Source organism: Pelodiscus sinensis, chromosome 4 (assembly GCF_052426305.1).
Source record: "Pelodiscus sinensis isolate ZL-2025 chromosome 4, ASM5242630v1, whole genome shotgun sequence".
Lineage (NCBI taxonomy): Eukaryota > Metazoa > Chordata > Testudines > Trionychidae > Pelodiscus > Pelodiscus sinensis.
In genome coordinates this window covers 114643521-114661281 of record NC_143055.1, presented here as the reverse complement: position 1 = coordinate 114661281, position 17761 = coordinate 114643521, and the positions used below count along the sequence as shown (strand labels likewise).

The window sequence follows — 17761 nt, the reverse complement described above, 5'->3', positions numbered from 1 at the left end:
TGCGCATGGCTGGGTCCGGTGCCGCCGATGCCGGTGCCGTCACGAGCGGTGCCGCTGGATCCCGCACCGTTGACGTTGATGCCTGCGAACCCGGCACCGGCTGGCTTGTCAGTTTCAGCGGTAACGCTGCAGCACCAGCCGGTGAAACTGAAGCCGGCGCTGCTGCTGCCGGCACCGAAGCAGCCCGAGCCCTCTGCGTTTTCGATCCCCTATCAGCGGGGTCAGTAGAGCAGCGGGACCCCGTGGAGGTCAATTTGGGGGCTGCCGAAGCCCTTGAGGCTGCTGGAGGGAGGGAGCGAGCCGGGGACGGCTTTGCTCTCTTTGAAGTTACCGGTCTGGGAGAAGCCGCTCTCCTCTTTGAATCAGAAGCTTTTGCTGAGGCTGGAGAGGGTATCGGATCAGGCAGCAGCGCTTTGTCAAACAACATCATGCGGATCTTTAATTCCAGCTCTCTGCGGGCTCTGGACGTAAGCTTGCAACAATGGGTGCACTTTTGGGGAACGTGTGACTCACCCAAGCACCTTATGCAAGCGTCATGGCCATCAGCCGCGGGCATACCTTCGCGGCAGAGTGAACATTTCTTAAAACCGGGGGATCCCGACATTGCTAGGCGTAGAGGGTGGCTAGATGCCGACCTCGGTAAGCTTTGTCAATTTCAATTTTCTTTAGCGTTTGGCCGTAGTGCTAATGAGTTGATCTGAAGAGAAAACTTTTTTTTTTTTAACAATAGAACTGTAGAACAGGAATACGACTAATCCTAAAGTAACTATCTACACTGAGAAAACAAACTAATAATGCTAATGAGAAAGATATATCTAACAACACAGGGAGCTCCGACCGCGACCTGAGGTGGTTGAGAGGAACTGGCGGTTGCCAGGCTGATCAAAGGCGCGAACGGCGCTTTGAAGGAGCACGCATGCGCGGGCTGGCGGGATACGACTATGAAAATTCTCCGAGCCGCGGCGCCGGGACGGGACCCGACACCTAGAGTGGAGCACCCACAGGTCCACTCGAAGAAGAAGATTTATTTCCAACCTGAAACACATATATGTTTCATTTTTCCTATACATGCTCTTGTCCTGCAAAAGCAGAGCAAAGAAGAGGAAACAAACAAAAAACCTCTAAAGGGAGTAACATGCTTTGCAGCTTTTTCAACTGACTCAGTAATTACCATCTCACACACTTTGCTTTTGATGAAGTTTAAGATCATGCATAACCCAGAGCACTACAAGCCTTGCGTGTTTTACTCTCTGTTACCCCATACTTGTAATACATCAGGGTATGTCTACACTACAATGTTAGTTTGAACTAACGGACGTTAGTTCGAACTAACATTCATAGGCGCTACATTAGCGCTCCGCTAGTTCGAATTTGAATCGAACTAGCGGAGCGCTTAGTTCGAACTAGGAAAACCTCATTTTACGAGGATTAAGCCTAGTTCGAACTTACTAGTTCGAATTAAGGGTGTGTAGCCCCTTAATTCGAACTAGTGGGAGGCTAGCCCTCCCCAGGTTTCCCTGGTGGCCACTCTGGCCAACACCAGGGAAACTCTATGCCCCTCTCCCGGACCCGGAGCCCTTAAAGGGGCACGGACTGGCTACGGTGCCCATGCCAGGTGCAAGCCTGCCAGCACCCAGCCAGCAGACCCTGCACCTGGCACGGCACAGAGCCACCCACCCGATGTCCCCCAACCCACCCCCTCTTCCCGGGACCAGGCTGGCGGCTCCCGGGAGCTTGCCCTGGACCGCAAGAGGCGGGCACCTTCCTGGGCTAGTGTGGACATCGTGGACCTCGTCCACGATCTCCGCACTAGGCACAGGAAAGTGGCCGTCTAGGGCAGGAGAGCTGCCAGCCTGGCCACCCAGGACCAGGTGTGCATGAAAATCAAGGGGGTCCACTGAGACCCCCGACCCTGAGCCCTGAGCTTACAATGGCCGTCCTGGGTCAGACCAAAGGTCCATCTAGCCCAGTAGCCTGTCTGCTGACAGCGGCCAACCCTAGGGACCCTGGAGGGGATGGACCGAAAACAGTGACCAAGCCATTTGTCTCGTGCCATCCCTCTCCAGCCTTCCACAAACTTTGGGCAGGGACACCACTCCTACCCCCTGGCTAAGACTACTCCATGGACCCAACCTCCATGACTTGATCTCACTTCCCTTTAAACTCTGTTCTAGTTGTAGCCTTCACAGCCTCCTGCAGCAAGGAGTTCCACAGGTTAACTCTTTGCTTTGTCAAGAACAACTTTCTCTTACTAGTTTCAAGCCTGCTACCCATTCCTTTCCTTTGGTGTCCTCTAGTCCTTCTTTATGGGAACTCATGAAGAACTTTTCTGAATGCACCCTCTCCAACCAACCCCTGCTTTTAGAGACCTGTCCCCGCTCCATCTCCTCTTTTCTAAGCTGAACAGTCCCAGTCTCTGTAGCCTCTCTTCATCTGGGACCTGTTCCCAACCCCTAATCATGTTAGTTGCCCTCCCCTCTCCCAGCCTTTCTCTTCCCCTCTCCCACCTCCTTTTCCCAGTCTCCCCCAGTTTTTTTCAATAAAGACAGAGTCAATGTTGGAAGAAACGTTATCTTTATTTTGTACATCAAGAAGAAGGGGGGCTAGGGAAGGGTAAGTGGAAGGAGGTGAGGGAGGAATGGGGTACGAGCCCCCGATGGGGAGGACTGGGCTGGCTCTGCGGGCTTCTGGGGGTGAAAGCTCTCCTGCAGCACCCCGATTGCCCCTTCTCCCCAGATGGCAGCCTGCGGCAAGTGCAGCCGGGCTGATGGCCGAGTGGTGTGATGTGCCCAGTGTGGGTACTCCGGGCACTTAAAGCCAGGACTGCTTTGCAAGCGGGGCACCCGTTAGAACTGTCTGTCCGGGGTGGGGGTCGGGACCCTTTAAGCGCAGCCCTCGGCTAGCCTGAGACAGCATCTCCATGCTCTAAGTCCTCCTCTGATGCCCTGCCGGCACTGCTTCCGGCCATCCTTAAGCCCTGTTCAGGGTCCACTCAATGTGGACTTGCTAGTTCGAATTAGCAAAACGCTAATTCGAACTAGTTTTTAGTTCTAGACGCGTTAGTTCGTAATTAGCTTAGTTCGAATTAACTAATTCGAACTAAGTTAGTTCGAATTAGCGCTGTAGTGTAGACGTACCCTCAGTTATAGAAATTATTTTTTCATTCTGGATTCAATTTTTTACCTGATATAACTGGACATGTTTGAACTATGAAGTGTTTGATTTTCATATTACTGAATGTTTGAAATCTGTAGTTAAATTTAAAGGAGCTGACACCAATCAAACCCACTCCATAAAGTCCATGTTATGTATGAACCCAACCTCCAAGCAGAATTCTCTGTTCCTTTAAATCCTTGGTCCTGCCCCTACTTGTCATCTGTTGTCAAGTTGCTAAGTCATCAGCTCCAGTCTCTTACCCCCTTGATTTTCAAAAGTCAACAGGTGACTGCTTTTTCCTAATGGGTTCTTCAGATTGGCTGCTGCCTTCTTTAGTCCAAAAGAAGCCTTCTGTGGGAGAGAGAATGCTGAGAGGAAGTGCTTCTCCTTTCCATAGAGTAGAAGCATTCTCACTGCAGCCATTACCACAACCCAAAGATACCCATCGATAACTAATACAGTACCTGTATAACCACCTATCATCTCCCAAGCAATTATATGATAGATATTCTCTTTCAGGTGACTCTAGCTCTCAGTGGTTGTCCCCACAGAAAAACCTCATAAATTAAGGGAAGTAGTAGCCTGTATTTGACAGATCCTATAAAAATGGCTGGCGTGGCAGACACCCAATGTTTGTGGAAGACCTGTAATATTCAGCAAAGGAGCTCAATCTACCTCCAAGATGACTGCAAATATGGGCTACAAGAAGAAAACAATATGTAAAGAAATTATGGTCCCTAGGCCTTAGTGAGGATGCCTTTATACAAACAAACAGCCCAGGTCTACATATTTTCATGAATTTGGGCAAAATATAATAAACACAATGGGCTCAACTCCACTCTCGTTGTTGGTGACTTGTGGATTGGATTCTATGTGAAGAGTACTATGTGAATGATGTGCTTTAGCTATAATTTGCTAAACATAAAAATTGGTGTCTAAATTTCTCATACTTGGTCACCACGCAGTGGCTTGTCATGAGAACAACAAAAAAGAATTATTGTTTTGTACTTAAACCACCATGCTGTATATTTTATTAGATTGTATAAAATATGCAAAGTGGAACCTGTTCAGTATTTGGATAAGAAACCTTTTAAGAGTAAAGTCACAAGATGCTATCTAATATACATGACTAGCAGCACAAAATGGAATGTTTAGTTTTAATTTTGGGGCTTACCCCAGAAAGTTATGATGCTTAACTACAATTTTTTCTTGTTGAAATCCATCTTTCCCTGTGTCCGAAAAGGCTCAATCTTGTCCTCTTTACTGTTCAACGGGTGCATGAGTCTTCAGGATGAGGTTGTTACATGTCACAGGCTCTCATATTGCCATTACTCCATAGACACCCTAACTTATGCCTCCTTTCCAGTAGATTCAACCAATGCCTTCAAGACAGCATTGTGCCTACTATTGGAAACAAAGAAAGCAATGGTGGAGAGGAATACCTCTTTTATATTCAAATGACTAAGAGATTATGCCCATTCTTCTCAGTCAGCTATGATGATTCATGTATTAATCATTCCCAGATTAGATTGCTGTAACAAAACCTACTTGGGGATCAAAGCAAGGGCCAAATGAAAGGCTTCAGCTCCCACAAAATGCAGCAATCTGCTTCTTAGACATTAAAGACAGGACAGCACATAATACAAGTGCTCCATACACAACATCAATTCTGTTTGACTCCAAATCCAATTTAAGATTTGTGGTTTTCATTTTTAAAGACCTTAAAGGAGCTAAGACCTACTTGTCTTATGGAAATGTTTCCTTCTAAGTGACTCTGCCTACATGACTCTGGACAATCATCTTTCAGATAGCATTTGTCACGCTATTACTTAGCAGACTATTGCTAAGTATTGTGAACATGCATGATATTCTTGTTAATTAGGCACACAATAAAAACAAGAAAAAAATAATTAGCATTTATTTTTCTTCACTGAATTTTCTGCAAATATAAATGTATAGTAAACATTACATATTTTTATACTACAGGCAGTCCCCGAGTTACACGGATCCGACTTATGTCGGATCCGCAGTTACGAACGGGGCCCTCCCTCTCCCTGGTCTCCAGCAGACCAGGGAGAGGAAGCAAAGCAGCGGAACACACGGGCAGCAGACAGCCCAGACGCATCTGGGCTGTCCGCTGCCCGCATGCTCTGCGGCTTTGCTCTGTTTTGCTCCCCGTCCCCCTGCAGACCAGGGGAACGGGGAGCAAAGCAGAGCAAAGCCGCAGAGCCTGAGGGCAGCAGGACAGCCACGGCGCATCTGGGCTGTCCCGCTGCCCCCATGCTCCGCAGCTTTGCTCCGGACGCCTATGGTACAGCAGCTGGGGCGCTGCCGGTTGGTCCCGTAGCGCTGCTCTGGGCACTACTGGAGCAACCCGGCAGCACCCCAGCTGCTCTGCCCCAGGCGTCCCCAGGTCAGCAGCTGCTGAAACTGACCAGTGGCTGACTACAGGAAGCCCCTGCCCTGGGCTTCCTGGAATCAGCCGCTGATCAGTTTCAGCAGCAGCTGACTTGGGGATGCCTGGGGTTCTTAAGTTGAATCTGTATGTAAGTCAGAACTGGCGTCCAGATTCAGCCGCTGTTGAAACTGATCAGTTTCAGCAGCGGCTGAATCTGGACGCCAGTTCCGACTTACATACAGATTCAACTTAAGAACAAACCTACAGTCCCTATCTTGTACGTAACCCGGGGACAGCCTGTATATATTTCTTCCAGTTTTTATAATAACTAATTGGATATCTGCTAATTCTTTAAAAATATTCTGCTGCCAAATAACATATTACAAGAGTATTTTAAATACTGTCTATAAAAATCAATGGTAAAGGTAACAAATACTTTTGTTACATAGTAAATTAGAAGCATTTAAAATGCTGTTGCCAATGCTAACTGTGATAGGTTTATATTTTTAATATAATATAGCTAACTTTTTAAGCTGTGAAATCAGGCATAGCCTATTGAAAGATATAAATTTCTTAGTAAATACTTAGACCTGAAACCCTGTAATGCGTATCATCACAAAAATGCAGATTTACAATCTGTAAAATAAAACTACAATTATGCAGTACAATATGATTTCAAGGAAACCTTAGCTCTGGAAGTAAATGAGCACTATGGTATGCAGTACTTTTAATATGCTACCAAAGTGATTCCATTAACAATTCAGCATGAAAGCAATAATTGTGACAATGTACTAAAAATGATTTAGCCATTAAATAGAAGCCACTTAACTACTTACACAACATAAGTTAGCACAGAGAGAATGGCCAGAAGCAATCCAGTTACTAAATCATTCAAACACTATGGATTTTCTTTTTCTGTTTCCTTTATTTTAATGCTTTTATTTTCTACATTTATTCCTATGTCTGGAGAATCAGTCCAGGTTGCAGTTGTTACACACTTATCTGATGTAAAATAATGCTAGCTCCCTCATAGTTTGCGTAAGGTGAAAAATAAATAGTAGGAGTATTGGGGTGCATCTACACAGCAGGGCTTAACTCAAAATAAGCTACGCAAATTGAGCTACATCAATTGCATAGCTTATTTCAAAATAGCTTATTTTGAGTTTTGGTGCTGCTTACACAGCACTTATTTCTAAATAAAGCACCCTTCCTCTGACTTCCTTTACTCCTCGTACAATGAGAGTTATAGGAGTCGGAGTAAGAAGTCCTCCAGATTGACTGACAGTATTTCAACATTATGTCAAAATAACTGCCGGCTGTGTAAATGCGGACCATGTTATTTTGAAATAATGTTAATTATTTCAAAATAATGTTGCTGTGTAGAGATAGCCTTGGAAAGTCTCCCTGTTATACCACATAATCACATGCAGAATGATTATACCACCCTACCTGATATACCACATACTCTCACACAGAACAGTTAAAATGTTCCTATACTTGATCAAAGCTAAAATTTTCAAAAGCCCCTAAGTGAGTTAGGCGCCTTCAGCACACAGAGTGCAACTTTATTACATTACACACTTGATTCACAATAAAAAGGCCTGCTCTGTCTGGTTTTAGGTTCCCCTTTGGTCAGCCCAAATGGTGAAGCGGTATATAGGCTGTGTCACACTCTTCCAAAAGGATGGTCACATCCACTGGGATCACAATTCCACAGCTAAAACAAGGGATGTAAGACAATGAATTTTGTCACTTAGAATGTCTACACCCTCATGAATCCTCAACATTGTGAATGCCCAAACAGAAGAAATGCCATAATTGCCAGAGAACAGGCAAGATTCAACATTCACATTGCAGCTCTTAGTGAGATGCCTAAGTCCATGTAATATGAGCCATGAGAGGCACAGGTCACTGTTGCACACACCATTGATTAGTAAGACCAGTAATGTACCTGGAGCTGCTCCATCTCACAGCAATCACCCAAAGGCTAAGTGAAAGCTGTACAACATCAAAACACTGTGGGCCAAGTCATCTGCAAGATGTTCCAGCAACATTTATCTGAGAAACGCTCTAACTTGCCCGATAACATCACTGACATTCACGAGTACAGGGATGAACTTCAAAATATCATTCACAGTGCATGTGTTGAAATAGGATATTCCACTCATAAGCATCACAACTGGTTTGATGAAAACAACAGGGAAATCCTAAAATTAATTCAACAGAAAAGAATTGCATTCTGAAACTGACAAACTCCTCTAGCCAACAAAAACATGAGGTTTATGACCTGCTCAAAGCCGAAGTCGAAAGGAAGCTATGTGACATCAAAAAAGTAGTGGCAAGAGAAGGCCTCTAAGATCAAGTTTTGTAGACTAAGACAATAGGAGAAGCTTCTTTCAAGCAACAAATGCTATATACGGGCCACATTCCAACAGCCCTACTCCGTTACGTTCCCAAGATAGCACAACGCTCCTCGAGGACAATGCAATCATTAAACAACACTGTAAGGAAGACTCTGATCCCTGGTCTACACTAGAGAGTAATTTCAAAATAACTCCTCTTATTTTGAAATAACAAGCGGACCAGCCACATTTCCAAGCCCATTATTTTGAAATAAGGGGCTGGTTATTTTGAAATAACAACTCCTGCTTTCCATGAGGAATAATTCTTATTTCAAAATTATTATTTCAAAATAGCATGACTGAGGATGCTCAGCTGCTGCTATTTCAAAATAATTGGCCTCCAGAGGTCTCTGGCCACACCTGACATCTCCACTGCTCCCCTTCTCCTGCGGAGCCTTTAAAGCAACAGGCTGCAGGATTTGTGCATCTGCAGACCTCTGCCAGCCTAGTGCCACACCGCAACAGCACAGGAGCCACAGCCAACCCTAGTGCGCACTCTGAGCCCCCCGGGCCTGGCAGCACTCCCACAGCACCCTCGGCTGCACCTGGCCAGGGACGCAGAAGAGCACTGGCCTGCACTGGAGTGGAGATCCTGGATCTCATTGAGGTCTGGGCAAGGAGATCAACCTCGAGGATCTCGGCACCAGAAGGCACAACGCCGAGGTCTACTGCCGGATGGCCACCAGCCTGGCCATGAAGGGACACAGACAGACCCACAATCAGGTCTGCATGAAATTTAAAGAGCTCAGGCAGGCCTACAATAAGGCCAGGGAGCAGTGAGGATGCTCTGGGGTGGCACCATACACGTAACGTTACTATGAACAGCTCGATGCCATCCTGGGGCAGGTCACCTCCCCCCCGTCGTCATTGAGTCCAGTCAGGACACATCCAGCGACAGCCTCCACGAGGGAGCAGTTGTGGAGGATAACAATGATGAGGAGGAAGAGTAGCAGGAGAAAGAGCAGGCCAGCCAGGCACTACTCCTCAGCTTGCGGCCGGTCTCCCCCTCTCAGGATGTGTCTCAGGTGTTGGACAATCCCGATATAGGCACTTCAGATGAGTTCCATAACTCTCCATATACACATACGGGGACAGGCAGTGGGCTGCGAGGGGCCGGAGGTCACACAACAGCCTGTGCACATGGAGCACCAGACTGGAGCACTCAGCCCCATGATACTCTCACCCAGAAACCCCTCAGCCCTTCTCACAATGTTCCTGGAGATGCCTGCCTTACCCCATCAGCCTCAATGGTGGGACATCTTCCTAACCCACCACTAAGGAGGCTGGGGTCATGCCTCCTTACTGGTGCTGCTCACAGCACACGGGCACCATCCGATCCGCTTATGCCCACACTTGGGCAGCAACCGCTCTGGGTGAAGCGCAGCAATGCAGAGGAGACCAATCCCCTGCATGGAAACTTGCCAGGGGGAGAAAGCGGAGAGAACCTCAGTAGCACTCTCTCCAGCAAACAGCCTTTGCCACTCACACACATGTCCTCCAACCCTTCCCACCCCCCTCCAGTGGGCAGAGACAGAAGCTCTCTCTCTCTGGGACACTGTCAGTGCTGGATCTGGCGTGTGCGGGACACAGGAGGAGGCTAAGCCGCCCTGTCCCTCCCTCCCTCCCTCCTGCCCACAGGCTCCTGACCTCTCTGGCACCTTCCCATGCTTACTTGTCCCTGGGATGTGGGTATAGCAATGCTCCCCTGGGATGCCCATGCCCCTGCATGAAAGTGCCTGCTTTTTGGGCCACAGGTGGCCTTGCTCGAAGCACATCCCCATCATCTGAACCAAAAACTTCAGTCGGCTCAGAGATTAGGGCAAAGCTTCATGTACACTGTCTCCTGGGATGACTGCCCTTCTCACTTTTCTTCAGAGCTGGCCCAGCTGAGAGGGTGGTGTGTCCATCACCTCCCATGCCATCAACCACAATCCTGAGAGACCCGCAGGCGGAAGTGAATCCACAAGGACCGGTGTGGAAACACCTAGACTGCCTCCATTCCCTCAGCCAGAGCTTTTATCAGGAGTACCAAGCTGACCACAAACTGAGGAGGACCATGTGGCAGCACCTGTTGCACCAGCACGAGGCTATGTGCTCCTCCATTACATCCATCATGGAGCGGATGGTTGTGTGTATGAAGAGGCCCACCAGCCACTTCCCAGCACCCACCCCCCAACTCCCAGCAGGCCCCCCATCATGCTGGCTTCTCCTCCTAGGCACCCCCTTCCCCAAAGGGCTGCCAGGACCCGTAAACACGAGGCAGTGGGACCTCTTGGGCAGCCAAAACCTCCTGAGGTACCCAAGGCATTCGCCAATCTTAGCCCCAGTCCTGAGCCCCTCTTCCCACTTCTTCCTCCTCTCCCCTATTCCAGGATCTTTCCCTAGTCCCTCCCATGTTGTATATCCCCAAATAAAAATAACAGAGTTGTGTTTTCCAAAGAGAAATGGTTTTTTATTTGATTTGCAGGGGAGGGCAGTGGAAGGGAGGGGTGGGGGAATAAAGGCACACAGGGGAAATGAAGGGGCCCCTTGTGGTGAAGCTCGGGGGAGAGTCTCACAGGTGGCCTTGGCTGCAACTCTTCCCTCAAGGCTTCCCAGATGAGCACAGTCCCCTGATGTGCTCGGTGAATGGCAGTGGTGTCCAGTTGCTCATAAGCCCTGCTTCATGCACAGTATCTCCTAGGCTGATGGCCCTTGTAACTCTTCTTCAGAGCTGGACCAACTGCCTCCTTCCATGACATCTTCCCAACTCTATAGGAACTGCCAGAGAAAAACAATCCACGAAGACCTGCTGCAGAAGCAGATGGCCTGCCTCCAATCCCTCATCCAGGGGTTCAAGGACAAGCGCCAGGAACGGGCCACTGCCTGGAAGCAGAGGAAGGCTGCCTTGGACCAGCTGTCAAGCTGGCATGAGACCATGTGTTCTTCCCTCACCTCGGTAATGGAGCATATCGCCTTGTGCATGGAGCTGGGCATCAGCCACCTCCCTGCCGCTGCCCCTGCCCCCGCGGCTTCTCTTCCTAGCCCCTCCAAGGGACTGCCATGGCCCCAAACATGAGGCAATGGTACCTCCGGGGCAGCTGAGGCCTCCAGAGATGACTGAGGAAGGCACCACTCCCAGCCCCATCCATGAGTGCCCTCGCCCATTCAAGGTTCTTTTCTCAGTCCTTCCCCTGTTTAATATTCTGCAAATAAACACATTTTTTTTTTAAAAAAAAAGGCTTTTTTATTTGCTCTGCAGGGAAGGGGAGAAGGGAGGGCAGGGGAAGGGATGCATGGGGGACAAAAGGCACACGGGGCATTGCAGAGACACCCTGTGGAGAGGTCCCGGGGGTAATCTCACAGCTGTCCTTTGCTGAAACTCTCTCAAGGCCCAGATGAGCACAGCCGCCTGATGGGCTCTCCTCGTGCCACTGGCTTCCATCTGCTCATAAGCCCTGGCCAGACGTTCAATCTGTGCCCCTCACCCTGGCAGGAAAGTCTCTCCCTTGCTCCCACAAAGGTTGTGGAGCACACAGCAGGCCACGACCGTGTAGGGGATGTTTCACTTGCTGAGGTCCAGGTGAGTGAGGTGATTCCTGAACCTTCCTTTTCAAACACCCAACGCATACTCCACAACCATGCAGCACCTGCTGAGCATGACATTGAAGTTCTCCTTGGTAGGGTCCAGGCTGCTCATGTAGGGCTTCATCAGCCAGGAGAACAAGGGATAGGCTGCATCACCAGGGTGCACATGGACATGTCCACGTCCCTGCCCTGATGGTGCAGTCAGGGGAAAAAGTGACAGAGTTCATCTTCTGGAATAGGAAGGAGTTCTTGAAGATGTAGGCATCAGGCACCTTCCCCAACCACCCAACTTTGATGTCCATGAATTGGCCCTTGTGATTCTCCAGGACCTACAGCACCATCAAAAAGTATCCCTTCCTGTTGATATAGTCTGAGGCATAGTGGTCAGGGGCCAGGATAGGGATATGAGTGCCATCTATGCCCCCGCAGTTGGAGAAGCCCATGGTGGCAAAGCCATCAGCAATGGTGTCAACATTGCCTAGAGTGACTATCCTTCACAGCTTGTTGTTGATGGCTTTGGCTACCGACTGTGGATTTCCCCATAAGGAAATAAGGAATTGTTTACCGACAGAGCAGCAGCTGTCCGGCATGGTGACCTTCCAAAAGGTGATGGCTTCTGCAGGGGGATGGCGGGTCACAGACAGGTCCTGTCGCCTTGTAACAATATCGATTTTCTGTAGCCATGTTGGAAGGCCTGTGCTAGGCCTGAACCAAAGCCACCTTCTGCAGCCAGACTGAAGAGCTGCAGCCATTAAATGTAAGGCCTGGAGTCACATACTCACATTCCATCTATTTTGTATTAAAAAGTGTCACACCAGGCTCTGAGGAGGGGACTTTGCCCTGATAGCTCTCCCATTGTCATCAGATAAAGAAACAAGATGGGTAAAGAAAACTTAAGTAACACCATTCTGTCTGGCAAGAAACTGCTTATCAATAGAGAATGTTGTGTAATCTTCATTCTATGATCATTGTCATTACACTTTCCTATTGTTTGTCTGTGTGATCTTTGTCTGGTTTGTAACTGTTTCTGTTTATTGTATAATTAATTTTGCTAGGTGTAAATCAATTAAGGTGGTGAGGTATGACGGGTTAGGTAATTTTGTTATGATTGGTTAGTAAAATTATACTAAAATAATTGGTTACGGTATAGCTAAGCAAGACTCAGGTTTCATTATATAAACTGGGGTCCAAGAAGGAGATCAGGAAGAAGAAGAAGAAGAAGAAGATCAGAAATAACAGAAGCAGAAGGAAGGAAGCAAAAGGCTGGAAGAAGACCAAAGGAAGACAAGGAACACCAAGAAAAAGAACTCACCTCCAAGACCCAGTCTAAGATAAGAGCTGCCAGGACTCTCCTACACAACTGAGACATGCAGCAGCTAAGATCCAGAGAGACTGACCTTGCCTGGCCAACAGGGGAAGTCTGCCTGCCTTTATCAGGACTGGTGAGCATGACACTGTGTGCTTAGCATGTGTATTCTGCTTATTTCGGAATTGTCAATAAATAGAGGATAAGGATATTACTGTGTGAGGCTCTTTCAGTGGCTAAAGATCCTGCAAAACTCACAGGAAGATGCGCCCTGAGCCCTAGGAATTGGGTAAGGGTGGGTGTGTAAATTAACAGGGTTGCACCTTGAGCCCTAGGAACTGGGTAAAGGTGTGTGTCCCTACAGTGTGGAAGGGTTAGAGAAATGTGTGCAGGTAACAGCGTGAGGTCCAGGAAGGTGGCCTTCCATATGTAGAAGTTCTGGAGCCACTGCTGGTCATCCCATCACTGCAGAATGATAAGGTCCCACCACCCTCTGCCAGAAGTGGAATTCCATGGTGTCCAGGGGATTTAGGGACATTTGTAGCAGCAAGGAGTGCCAGGACCTGGGTGAAGGGGTCCTCTGGTTGGGACTGGTCAGCATCCTGCTGAAGCAGCATGTGGGCAGTAAGAACGAGGCCCATGAGCATGGCACTGTTTGGCAGCAGCTACAGGTTCATGACATGAGTGCTGTGGCATCCATAAGCACAACCAGAGCACACTGCATCAGTCTGGTGTCCCATGAGGGGGTAAGCAGTGTAGGAGCAGCATGTGAGATGCAGCCATAGAGAGGAGCCCCTGAAAGCACATGTCTCAGCTTGTCTGACCAAGCAGCCACAGAAAGTGTCCGCCCTCCTGGTGCCCTCCCCTAAGTGCTTCTGGGGGCTCTAATGCAAAGCATGTCCACACTGGAGCCTGCCATTTCAAAATAATTCTGAGCTATTTCGATATTGCCCTGTAGTGTGGATTTTGTTATCTTTGGAGTTATTATTTCAATTTAACTTATTTCAAAATTATTCCCTAGTGCAGACATGGCCTGAAAGCCTACTAAACCATGAAATCATGGTCTCAGGGATACCATCAAGTCTATTCCACAATGCTCTGTAATGGTACACTTTGCTGCTCCCCCATCTTCTGAGGAAGTCCAGCATGCAATCACCCAGACAAAAAACCACAAGGCACCAAGCTGAGCTTTATAAAAACAGTAGAATAATCCTGGGCACGAACTGGCAATTCTTTCACAAAATCTGGATCTGTGAAGAAATTCTACCTGACTTTAAGAACACTAACATTATTACAATATTCAAAAAAGGGGACAAATCTTTGTGTGGGAATTAGAGAGGTATTGCCCTTCTCTCCATCGCAGGCAAGATCCTTGGTCAGAGCCTACTAAACCATTTTCCTCCCTTGCTGAGGAACTCCTCCCCGAATCACAGTGTGGCTTTAGGGCATCCCAAGGCATAAGTGGCATTATCTTTGTGGCATGACATTTCTAAATTGCTCCAACACTCTTCTCCATTTACCTTGCTGTGATCTTAATTCTCATCTGTGACCACCTTCCTGATGGAATCATGTGGACGGTGAACTCCTCAATCTCCATCCTCTCCAAACAAAATCTAAGATCATGAGAGCTGTTGGATCGCTGACCTTCAGTGTGCAGATAATTGTGTCATTCTCTCACATGCAGAGGCCAACCTGCAAAGTACCCTAAATATTTTGCAGATGCTTATCACATTCCAAGTCTCTCTCTCTCCCTCAACAGCATGAAAATCAAGGTAAGTCTACCAGCCCTCACTTGCACAAACTACTGTTATACTCCTTCCATGAAAGCCAATTATGATTCAGTATAATTTCACGGTGATACTTAGAAAACTATCTGGATTTTCACATTTCAGTAGCCATTTGCTTTTGCAAAAGCATCTTTATTCATAAAAATATTATTGGGTGCAATACTGTGCTTGTTTATTTAGGTCTGCTATCACTGGCAAAGCCAAGTTACCCATTTCCTACAACTGAAATTCTAAATTTCTGAGCATCTGTTTATCATTATATTCTAAAATACTAATTAACCTTCTGCTGCAGATTTTAGGTGAAAACATATTACCGTGACAACACAAATTACATTTTAAACATTACCTCTAATTCTTTCAACTAATTTTAAAATTCAACACTATAAAAAGCAATAATCCCTTTTTATGAAGGAAAATAATAAATTGGCTATGTAAAAAGGTGACAGGTATCACCCAGCATGGATTTGTAAATAACAAATCGTGTCAAACCAATCTGAGAGCTTTCTTTGATAAGATACCAAGTTTTGTGGATAAGGGAGAAGCGGTGGATGTGGTATACCTAGACTTTAGTAAAGCATTTGATACAGTCTCACATGATCTTCTTATCAATAAACTAGGCAAATACAACTTAGATGGGGTTACTATAATGTGGGTGCATAACTGGCTGGATAACCATTCTCAGAAAGTAGTTATTAACAGTTCACAATCATGCTGGAAGGGCATAACAAGTGGGGTTCCGCAGAGGTCTGTTTTGGGACCGGTTCAGTTCAATATTTAGAGATTGGAATAGAGATTAAACTTACTAAGACTGCAGATGATACCAAGATGGGAGGGCTTGCAACTGCTTTGGAGGATAGGGTCATCATTCAAAATGATCTAGACAAACTGGAGAAATGGTCTGAGCTAAATAGAATGAAGTTTAATAAGGACAAATGCAAAGTACTCCACTTAGGAAGGAACTATTAGTTTCACACGTACAGAATGGGTAGCAACTGTCTAGAAAGGAGTACTGCAGAAAAGGATCTAGGAGTTATAGGGGACCACAAGCTGAATATGAATCAACAGTGTGACACTGTTGCAAAAAAAGCAAACATGATTCTGGGATGCATTAACAGGAATGTTGTGAGCAAGATAAGAGAAGACATTCTTCCACTCAACTCTGCGCTGATTAGGCCTCAGTTGCAGTATTATGTCCAGGTCTGGGCACCAGATTTCAAGAGAGATGTGGATAAATTGGAGAAGGTCCAGAGAAGAGCAACAAGAATGATTAAGGCATGATTAAAGGTCTAGAAAACGTGAGCTATGAGGGAAGACTGAAAGAATTGGGCTTGTTTAGTTTAGAAAAGAGAAGACTGAGAAGGGACATGATAGCGGTTTTCAAGTACTTAAAAGAGTGTTACAAGGAAGGGAGAGAAAAATTGTTCTCCTTGGCCTGTGGAGGATAGGACAAGAAGTAATGAGCTTAAACTGCAGCAAGGGAGGTTTAGGTTGGACATTAGGAAACACTTTCTAGCTGTCAGGGCGATTAAACACTGGAATAAATTGCCTAGGGAGGTTGTGGAATATCTATCTCTGGAGTTATTTAAAAGCAGGTTAGACAGACATATATCAGTGTTAGTCTAGACAGTGCTGAGTCCTGCCATGAGGGCAGGGGACTGGACTCGATGACCTTTTGAGGTCCCTTCCAGTTCTAGTGTTCTATGATTCTATGAAAATGACCAGTTACTCAAGCCACCCTACTTGAGTCCCCATCCCTTTCATAGAAACAACTAGCAGGCCCAGAGGCACTCATGACCTGCCTTTCCACAAATTTCCAGCCCAAGAACCCCCCAATTTCCTCTCTCTGTCCCTCTCTTCTGCTTCCTTTGCTGCCTTACAACATAGTACCAACTCTCATATTGAGTTTAGACCTGTCCTCTCCCGATATAGAGCTTCTGCACTGAAATAATTCCTAATCAAATAAATTAACAAAATATGATTGAAACTTGTGAAATCTAATTAATTTATTTGAGTAATATCTTAACATACACATTTCACTGCAATTTATGAAATAATGCAAAATGTTCAGCCGCTCACTGAGTATTTACATTAATTCTTATTATCTGAGCAGAACTATTTGTTACTGGTGAAATCAAGAGACTCAACAGACATTTATGTAAGAGAGTTCCTAAATTAGAGGGACTGACTTTAACAAAAGTTCAAAAACAAACTTATTATACCATTGTTAATCAAAACTTTCTTTGTTATGGCTGCTTTGATGACAGAGCCTTATCATTCAGAATTGTTAATTATGAAGAATCTTAAACTAAGACGAATCTCTTTCTTAGATATAAATCTTAACCAGACAATCCTATAGCTGACAGATTTGTTTCTGTCTGTATCTCTTAGAGCCCTGCAAATTTGTGGATATCCACAGATGTGTATGCAGACATCTGCAGCTCATTTTTATGGCTATGGATGCGAATACAAATGTTGTATCTAAAACCTTACAAATTTGTGGATATCCACTTTATATTCATAGATGTCCACATCCACAGTTGTGAATGAACCCATTTCCCTACCATCAGTTCCCTGAGAGTTCAAAGTGTATGATAGTTCAGTACTCAGAAAAGTGGGGAGGGCAGATCATGGGATACACAGGCTATGTCTAGACTACATCCCAATTTCAAAAGGGAATTGTAAATTAGACAAATCAAAATTGCAAATGAAGCCGGGATTTGAATTTCCCATGCTTCATTTGCATAATTGCATCACAGCGGGGTTTTTTTCTTTTTTTTTTGAAAAACTCTATTTCAAAAGTGAAACCACGGTCTAGATACAGTTCTTTTGAAAAGAAAAGCCTTTTTCAAAAAATCCTGTACTCTCAAAAAATTAGGTTTACAGGATCTTTCGAAAAAGGCTTTTCTTTTTGAAAGAACGACATCTGGACCATGGTTTCAATTTCAAAAAAATGCAGTTATGTGATTATGCAAATGAAGCATGGGAAATTCAAATCCCGGCTTCATTTGCAATTTCAATATATCTAATTTACATCCCTCTTTCAAAAGAGGGATGTACCCACAGTGACTATAATATCTAGAAGACCATGAGATACTGTAGGAAAAACAACTGTTCTTTCTTCAAGTATGAGTCAGTGTAGACCCAC

The 17761-nt window shown here is 46.1% G+C and overlaps 1 protein-coding gene across 3 annotated transcripts in view; it reads right to left on the bottom strand.

The window, feature by feature from the left end:
- STPG2 (sperm tail PG-rich repeat containing 2) overlaps nt 1-17761 on the bottom strand; it is a 470822-nt gene that overhangs the window by 312751 nt on the left and 140310 nt on the right. The gene's annotated exons all lie outside the window — the stretch shown is intronic.